Raw genomic sequence first — 8,707 nt, forward strand, 5'->3', positions numbered from 1 at the left:
AAATTCTGAACAGCGCTTGTCCAAATATATATATGACAAGGAGACACTTTAAATTACAAGAAGGAGAATCAGATTTTTCAAATTGCTATCATTTGAAGCATTTTGTTCTGTTACAAATAAGCAAAGCTCAAGGGAAACGCATTAATAAACATCCATATATTGGGGTTAATAAAAAGCTCTCATTGAAAACTAAGCTGTCAGTTTTCCTTTAGACAGAGGGCGTTAACATAAGAATGCTTAAAGAGTTTTTTGATCAAATATATCCCCTCAGATAAGGAAAAGCTACACAGAACCATTATCCTGATTGACATGATAAGATACTATGTATTGGTCAAAAATGAACACTTCCAGAAAGTCCTGTTTCATACACAAAAATAAAACATTATGGCAAGTTTCGGCTGTTGTATGTTGAATTGCTATTAATTTTAAATAAATCTCTGACAACTATTGGAGTATTTTGCTGTGTGTATTTCTAGTATGTGATGAACTAAGGAGCCTGCAGTTTAGATGCTTGATGGCTGGTGGTATAGAAAGAAAAATACTGTATGCAAGAGACCCTCTAAGAGCATAGCCTTGAAGCACTACACTGGATTTTAGAGCTGACACATCTTTTGCTTTGTACCTGGATCTGTGACTATGGTATGTTCAAATATGCTCTTTTGTCTCAGATCAAATGATCTAAACTGCCTTCAACTGAGTTACTGGAGAAACTGTCACTGTCATCTTGGGAATTTTTCCCATCTTGGGACGAAGGACAGTTTTTTTAAAGCCACTGCCATCTTGACTGTTGGGTCGAATTGTTGTTTCCTGGAAATGCCTGCAGATTCATTTGGATATTATAATCCTTTACTGTAGTTCTTTCTTTTAGAGAGTGACAATTCAGTTTTTTCCTAGTAGAACTGGGAAACTGATCAAGTCTCTACAGGTACCGCTATGAATGTATTGCACACAAAAGCCTATTGGTTTTATAAAGCTAGGGATCTTCTTTAAGAGCTGATGGATAGGAAAATCCAAATATTGGAAATGTCAAAGGAATCTTTTTAGTGTCTTTATCAGTAGTAGTGACTACACTGTTTTTAAGTGGAATGACTCAGTCTCGTCAGCCTCTGCGAGTCATCTTGAGATCACAGCACTGCCCAGAGTCTTTTCTGTCTCTGTCATCTCTATCCTTGTCATGTCTCCTACACCAGCAATTGCTTTCCCAAAAATGTCTTCCCGTGAATCAATTAGGAAACTTGGATCAAGTTTATGGCTACAGAGGTCATTTGTTGGTTTCCATTAAGGTTGTCTTCACTCAAGTAGCAAAGGAAAATAACTTCGCAATACAATACAATGGTATTGCTACCCTCTCAGTTACCACTGAAGTCTAAATGTCCATCATCTGTAGTCCAAAATTTGCTCATCACGCCTGTCTTCACAGCAAGTCTATGTTCTAAGCTGCTACATTATGTATTCAGTGCAAAGCATATTCATGGTTATCCTGATCATGTGTTTGGATTACAAAGGATGCGCCCTTGCCATGCTTGGATTACTTCAATTTACCAGTGAATTTACCTAATTCAAGCTTTTGAATATATAACCTGCAAGTACATAACCATAACCTGCAAGAGCAGGCTGCCTGTAGCTGGTCAACATGACCATTATTCAACATTTCCAAGTTGTTACTGCACATAATCTTATGCTCTATTACAACCAGATGCTCAGCAACCTGAAATGCAGGTGCCAGGGCAAAGGCGCAGCCGAGGCACACGGTGGGGCTGGAGCTGGGGCCAGCTCTCAGCTCCTGGCTCCTGCTGCAGTCCAGACCCAGCTGAGCCAGAGGACGATGCTGATCCACTTACCAGCCTAATTCTGTATAAAGCAGCATTTCTTATCTCCTGATAAATTTCTTTACCAGCCCACTTTATGTTTGGGAAAGAAACCCATGATCTGGCACACTGCCCTTCAGTGCCTGAAAACCCAATTTTGCTGCAGTACCTGCCAGGGGTTCCTCAGCAATTCAGGCAATGAGATGATAGACCTGAAGATCCTATTTAATGGCTCTCTTACCTAATGTGGATAGCGAGCAAAGAACACACAGTTGTTCCCTGTCTGTTAAACAGATTGAGATCAACCAGTTTTGTCACAAAAAGCAAAACCTCTCCACTTAGGTCTTGAGGACCAACAAGATAAAGGTTTTAAGTACAACAATTATAATAATAACTGGTTATATATTATTTTATGTTAGTATAAACGAATAATACTGGTTATACAACAGTTTAAACATTTTTGTAAAGCATTACTGCTCTTTGTTACTGTACTGACTCAGTTTTATTGCTGCTCCAAATTTAACTGTAATACTGAACTAAATTTTAAAAGCTTTCCACCTGCTAAGAAAACCTGGCATAGGGGTCCATCTCATGACACTCTTGCCTCCTTCTCTCTTTCCCCAAATTCTCAACATCTCCAAATTATCCCAGCCCTTCACTCCTTGCATTTACTGTCATACCACAGAAGTGAAGAAGTGTCAGCACCCAGGTCAGGATATAACCATCATTTTCTGAGTCACTAGCCCTGAAGAACACTTTCTCATATGAAAGCCGTGCTGATTTGTGTTATGCGACTGCAGTCCGTCACCTCTCATTTCACCGCCGCAAGGGCCACATTTACAAAAGTAAAGCAAGTTAGCGTTAGGGAAGATCAGTGTCAAGCAAACTGTGTGGCTTATCGCATCCACTCGTGCCAGTCAGCAAAACCAGCAGCGGCAGCAGCAGCGCAGGCTATAATTGATTCATGAGGTTCAGTCTACCCAGGAGGAAGGTGTTTCCTAAGCAGACACCATTCCTAGAATCACCAAATGCACTTTTTACAGATATAGGCAAATATAGACTGTAATTGAACCAGTACTAAGGAAGGGAAAAAATCAAACGAGGCTGTAAGCCTGAAAGAGAATTAGGCAGAACTGTAAAGAACACTTGGGAATTCTTTCTTCCACAAAAAAAACATGTTTATGTCATCTAGACACTAAGTAGATTTCTTTGAGAAAAACTGTTACATTATCTGAGTAAACATGTCAGTCAAGAACAACAACCAGCAATTTACAAAAATGATGCTCGATTATTTAACACTGAAAGAGTAAGGTTCCATGGGGAGAAATGTTTTTATTTACACACTGTATCTAGAACAGGTTTAGGCTGAGATGGAATAACCATAACAAATATTAAGGATTTTGTTAAGTCAGCAAAACTCCCCAGGCCTAGTACTGCCTTTTTAAGTATGTTTGGCTGTAGTTTCACGATGTGGCTCGTTGACACATTCAACTCCTCACTCCATGTAACTTCCAAGACATCTTCTAAAGGGCGAGGGGTCTTCTAAAGAGAAAAGAGAGATTCCCCCTTTTTTAGGGGAATAAGGCAAATCCTTAAAGTGAGCTGGGCTCTAGCATTACAGACTCTTGAGAACGCCTATTCATTTCACTGTGCTCAGCACATCACCTGATTAGGCTTCAAATCATTAAATATAGCTGCACAGAAAAGGAAATGATGGAATTACACATTGCTCCCCAGTTATTGAGGTTTTCATTACTGCAGGCTAATTTTCTCATTGTACTTTCATGGGGTTTCTCCTAACTTACCATTCTTTTAAGGTAGCCTGCGTTGAGGGAATTATCTTGTTTTTCAAAGCAAATTTCAGCTGATTACTAAGTATTTACATACTGTAATTTGAATGTCTAATTATACAATTAGTGTAAATACATGTAATATGGTTTATTTTTCACAAAAGCTGATAAGGTACATTGCTTTTTGCATTCCAGTGTTACAAGATTTTCATTGCTTGTAATACACAATCCAAAAATTCACATTAAAAGCTTCCGGTAAAAGCTGCTTATTCATCAGTTAACACTTTCCAAATGATTTTAAACACACTTCATACCATAAACCAAAAAAAGACATCTGCCTTATTGCTAAAGACTAGAACTCCCAACACCTTCCACTCCTAAATTTAAGAGTTGCCTTAAGCCTCTACATTTTTTCCTTGCAGGGCTTCATGATAAGCTTCCCTCCACCTTAAACTACCCAGCACTGCATGAAAATTCACCCGTTGACTCCATGAATACATCACTGCTGGCCTAAGAGACATTTTCATGTAACTTGTATTGACATTTACGATGATACCCTTGATGAAATAAGGAAAAGAGCACTTGGGAAGATGAACAGAGAAGATGCCCCTCAAGTTTTAGAGCTGCTTCCTTAAGCAGCTATAGATAATAACTTCCTAATTAAAGGGCGGGAAAGTGCTTCTTTAGTCTCAGTTGCTGAAGCAATAATGCATGGGCACCGAGCTGCAGAAAGCTGCCAGCCACCTTTGCTCCTCCTCAAAAATCTCTAATATGTTTCTAGAATCAAGTTCAACTAAATCTGAGGCTTCAAATATAATGACATTTCTGTAAGTTTTATAAAATTTCATCTAGTAGCAGAGAAAAATTTAAATCCGTGCCTTTGTGAGCAGACGTTTGCACTGCGGTAGGCATGCCCATTACCTGCAGCCGAGCAGGACAGGATACACTACGTGGTTAGTGGGGAGTAGTGTGATGTACATGGGAACAAATGAGGTGACAGGAGTTACTGTGATGAAGGGCGTGGGGACCCAGAGCAGAAACACAGAAGAAATCCTGTTTTGCTGTTTCATTGCTCTTGGGACAACCTGTTTGCAAGTGATCAGGACTCTTTTTTAGAAACATTTTACCCTCCAGAGATGCAGGACCTGACAGTGATTAAAACTATTATTTATATACTGAATATACAGACCACAGATTAACACCTAATTCTTTTAAATTATTGCGCAGGTTCTGAAAGACTGAAAATCAGCAGAGAGGCTTCCACAATTTCTGTAAAGCATGAACTTTTATTTCTGGTACAATATAAGTTTATGTTAGAGTGGGTTTATATTTCCAGTTTAAATATGATTTTCTCTCACCCAAGCTAGTGTTGAACTCGCATGTTCCTTTTTTTTTAATTTTTTTTTTTTTCCCCCAAACTTGACTTTATTTTAATTAAGCATATGGAAATCTTATTTAAACAATGTGGAAAGATCAATTATGTAAGGAACATTTCTAAATCATACATTATAAAAAGATTTCTTTATGTATATTTCCTTAATTTAGTAGTCACCTCACGGTGGAAGATTACTTCAGTTGGATATTGGATTTTAGAGCACCTTGGAAAATTGCGTTAACATTTCATGAGACTAAGTCTCATGTTGTCAACATGAAGCTTTAACTTTAGCAGCCACTGCCATTCCCCAAATGTCTTTCACGGAAACGTCTTTCACAGAAATTAATTTTAAAAGGGCAACTATAAGAAAAGCAAAACTAAAACCAGGGGCCTTGACACTGGCCTCCACAGCACTAACAGCTATGAGCCTTGTCTTGAGATGGCCACTTGGACTAACCTATGTTGCTAAGGTACAATAAATGAAACTCTGCAAGCATGTAGTATTTTCCTAATGTATAAATCAGATTTTGCTGTCCTTGATCACATTGAGAAATATTTTATCCTGAGAATAAGATAAATTTAATATGGTCCTATAAAGAGTAGGTCACCTTTTGACATGTGAAGATGTCAGATTCTGGCCTAAAGATAGCACTCCTATACATTTATTTCCTATTCATATTGAAAAAACAGGACACCATTAAACCACAGTCAAAAGACTTAGCAGTATGAAAGAATTAATCAAACCTGTGAAATGAGTATGTTTGAGAAAAAAGAAAAAAAGAAGAAAAAGGATGTTTACTTCATAAATACACTGCACCACATCAGAATAATTTCAAAAATACATTTCTTAAAATTCTGGGCCCAGCAACAGAATATAGCTAAGTCATTAAAGATGTTGAACATACACTTAATTTTCAGCTAATTTTTATGCCCCCCTGGCCTCAGTGAGATTTAAGGATGTGTTTATATTTTCTATTTAATCAAGGCCTCAGTTATGAGGATGATAATGCATTTACAGCATATATTTTTCTACTGTGAGATGCAACTTACAAACCAAATGTGAGGAATATCATGTTTGGCAGCATTCCCTAAGGGAGTCTGGATCTATAAACAAATGGATGTAATGCGTTTGTTAATGCAATTCTTCTTCCATTCTCTGACAGTTATAATATAAATAACATTTTCTCCTTAGGAAGCAATCCAAATACAATCAAACCAGTATATTAATATCCGTTAAGGTAATCTTCAACTTTGTAACTGTTTTAGAACTCCATTTTGTAAGAGACTATAAGAAACTGGACACAGACATGAGGCAGCAGCCATACATCACATCCCGTTGCACAAACCATGCAACGCTAGGACAGCTCTATTATACCTCGTGTTACTTTGCCGTGGAAGACAGAGGTATCTCTCTGCCAGCCTATGACGGATGCTTAGGCATTATTCTTTAGCTTTAACCTATTCTTTGTTCTGTCAGTTTACTCTCAAACAACCTTTGTGTGAGCCCTCTGCAAGTTAGGAGTCTCACCTGAAATCCTGGACAGACAGGAAGGCAGGGTGTGGCTCCCGGTCCGTACTCAGAGCCATTCTGCAGGAGAATGTATTTCTGAGAATGTGGAAGGGGGGGCCATGTCCAGCTCCGATATGAAAGTCACATGTGCTTCCATAATATGCCACTTAAAAGCACTTCAATCCCACGGAAAATCTAAGTCAGGCCATCAGGTCTAGTTATGTGAGACTGGAAAGATGTCTTGTATATCAGCCAGAATCAATCGATTCAGTCTGTATCAAAACGAAATAACTCACAAATAAACACAGTCATACCAGCCACTCATTTATATGTGCTGGATTAACGAGCAGACATTCAAAAGAGCATGACAAAAAAGACAGAAATCGGCCTAGGTTCAGAGGAACACAAGGAATCCCTAAGATGGCTTTTTTCAAGAACTTGCCAGTTAATCAGGAAATACACAGAAGCACAGAATCAACAGATTGGAAAACTCAGCAAAAGATCCAGAAGTTGAAAAAAATGTGGGTTATGAATATTTTGTTCAAATTAATATTCTGGCAGCTACATTTTGAACAAGCTGTAATTTGTATAAGGCACCTTCTGTTAAATTTGTGGCACAGAATTACAAGGACCAATCCAACTTGAAATCAAACCATGGATTTGCATCAGTGCATCTATTTACCCTTACTCACCCAGGCCTAAACTACTGAGAATGAGATATTTAAAATGAGAGAATGCAGATAAACACTTAAAATAATTTTCCTTCAAAAATAAAAGATGCATTTTATCTCTCCAAAGAAACTAAAGTAAAAGGACCTGAATAAGTCTTTGACTGATACTCACGCTCTGACAGCCTTTGTTCTATATATTAATTTTGTACAACACATAAATTCATAGCTAGCAATGAGGTTTTAGGAACAGAATTAATAAAAGGGCTAATCTGTCAGCTATGTTGTCAAAACTATATTTGGAGAGATGAAGGCAGAAGTATTAATCTGTAAAATCAAAGCCATGGACAATGCTCACTTCTGCAGAGTGGCTGAATCAAAATTTTTCTGCCATGCGTTTTATTTTTGAGTGCTTACTAAAAAGGCAAATCACTTTAAAAGGGGTACGTAGCACAACAGTGACAAAATAATCTGGCAGAGAAATACAGTTGACAAATTATAACTTAAAGAAACAAAATGACTGACTCTTCTTGCTAGGATATTATGGAAACTAATGGGAAAATAGACCAAGGCAGCATGAACTTTTAAAACAAAAAAAATCCAACAAAATTATTTTAGCTTTAATGCAACACATGTGCACGCTACAAATATCATTTCAGCTCTGCTCCAACGTTTTATGTATCTCAATTTTTTGCTCCTTATGTTATTACTAGTGATGTCAGCCATACTCGTTATGTTCAATACAAATATAAATACCTAGGAATCTAAACAGGTAATTTTACTTTCCTATCAGTGATCAGATGTTGATTTTTCAAAGATATCCACAACCATTCTATGGCACAAATATTATTTTCTGAACATCACAAACCAGAATGGTTATTACAATCACTAATTTAGAGAATAACGTTTTAATGTCAGCCAAGCTTTAGAGGCCACTCAGCATTAGGTGGATTGTACATGCTCTTCAGAACGATACCACTGATTTCAGCTGTATTACCATGCCATTTTGTATGTTGATCATGTGCACAGTTTCCCTAAAGTCATATTTTATGTATTCAGCGAGGCCATAAAGTGCTTGAGCCTCACCACCCAAGCCACAGAAGGCAAAGGCAGAGACTGGGAGAATGAATGATCTTCTCCCACTGTGGGAGAAGATCAGGTGCGAGACCATCTAAGACACCTGAAGGTGCACAAGTCCATGGGACCTGATGAGATCCGTCTGCCGGTCCTGAAGGAACTGGCGGATGAAGTTGGTAAGCCACTATCCATCGTATTTGAGAAGTCGTGGCAGTCCGGTGAAGTGCTCACTGACTGGAAAAGGGGAAACATAACCCCCATTTTCAAAAAGGGAAGAAAGGAAGACCCGGGGAACTACAGGCCAGTCAGTCTCACCCCTGTGCCTGGGAAGATCATGGAGCAGATCCTCCTGGAAGCTATGCTAAGGCACATGGAGGACAGGGAGGTGATTCGAGACAGCCAGCATGGCTTCACCAAGGGCAAGTCCTGCCTGACCAACCTAGTGGCCTTCTATGATGGAGTGACTACATCAGTGGACA

This window comes from Aptenodytes forsteri, unplaced genomic scaffold (assembly GCF_000699145.1).
Source record: "Aptenodytes forsteri isolate BGI_AS27 unplaced genomic scaffold, ASM69914v1 Scaffold54, whole genome shotgun sequence".
Taxonomy (NCBI): Eukaryota; Metazoa; Chordata; class Aves; order Sphenisciformes; family Spheniscidae; genus Aptenodytes; species Aptenodytes forsteri.